A 1,749-nucleotide genomic window follows, 5' to 3' on the forward strand; every position below is an offset into this window, starting at 1 on the left:
AACATCTAACTTCCCATTTAATATAATCTAACATCTAACATCTAACCTAACCTAACCTAACCTAACCTAACATAACCTAACCTAACCTAACCTAACCTCACCTCACCTAACCTAACCTAACCTAACTTAACCCAACCTAACCTAACCTAACCTAACCTAACATCTAATCTAATCTAACATCTAACATCTAACGTAACATCTAATCCTAAACTAACCTAACCTAACCTAACATCTAATCTATTCTAACATCTAACATCTAACTTAACATCTAATCTAATCTAACATCTAACACCTAACCTAACCTAACCTAACCTAACCTAACCTAACCTAACTTAACCTAACCTAACCTAACCTAACCTAACCTAACCTAACCTAACCTAACCTAACCTAACCTAACCTAACCTAACCTAACCTAACCTAACCTAGCCTAGCCTAGCCTTGCCTAGCCTAGCCTAGCCTAGCCTACCCTAACCTAACCTAACCTAACCTAACCTAACCTAACGTCTAATCTAGTCTAACATCGAACATCTAACTTCCCATTTATTATAATCTAACATCTAACATCTAACCTAACCTAACCTAACCTAACATAACCTAACCTAACCTAACCTAACCTCACCTCACCTAACCTAACCTAACCTAACTTAACCCAACCTAACCTAACCTAACCTAACCTAACATCTAATCTAATCTAACATCTAACGTAACATCTAATCCTAAACTAACCTAACCTAACCTAACATCTAATCTATTCTAACATCTAACCTCTAACTTAACATCTAATCTATTCTAACATCTAACACCTAACCTAACCTAACCTAACCTTACCTAACCTAACCTAACTAACCTAACCTAACCTAACCTCATCCTAATCTAATCTAACATCTAACACCTAACCTAACCTAACCTAACCTAACCTAACTTAACCTAACCTAACCTAACCTAACCTAACCTAACCTAACCTAACCAAACCTAACCTAACCAAACCTAACCTAACCTAACCTAACCTAACCTAACCTAACCTAAGCTTACCGAACCTAACCTAACCTAACCTAACCTAACCTAACCTAACCTAACCTAACCTAACCTAACCTAGCCTAGCCTAGCCTTGCCTAGCCTAGCCTACCCTAACCTAACCTAACCTAACCTAACGTCTAATCTAGTCCAACATCGAACATCTAACTTCCCATTTATTATATTCTAACATCTAACATCTAACCTAACCTAACGTAACCTAACCTAACATAACCTAACCTAACCTAACCTAACCTAACCTAACCTCACCTCACCTAACCTAACTTAACCCAACCTAACCTAACCTAACCTAACATCTAATCTAATCTAACATCTAACGTAACATCTAATCCTAAACTAACCTAACCTAACCTAACATCTAATCTATTCTAACATCTAACATCTAACTTAACATCTAATCTAATCTAACATCTAACACCTAACCTAACCTAACCTAACCTAACCTAACCTAACTAACCTAACCTAACCTAACCTAACCTAACCTAACCGAACCTAACCTAACCTAACCTAACCTAACCTAACCTAAACTAACCTAACATAACCTAACCTAACCTAACCTAACCTAACGTAACCTAACCTAACGTAACCTAACCTAACCTAACCTAACCTAACCTGACCTAACCTAACCTAACCTAACCTAACCTAACATCTAATCTAATCTAACATCTAACATCTAACCTAACATCTCATCCTAACCTAACCTAACCTAACCTA

The sequence above is a fragment of the Dermacentor andersoni genome, unplaced genomic scaffold, assembly GCF_023375885.2.
Source record: "Dermacentor andersoni unplaced genomic scaffold, qqDerAnde1_hic_scaffold ctg00000051.1, whole genome shotgun sequence".
In the NCBI taxonomy this organism is placed as follows: domain Eukaryota; kingdom Metazoa; phylum Arthropoda; class Arachnida; order Ixodida; family Ixodidae; genus Dermacentor; species Dermacentor andersoni.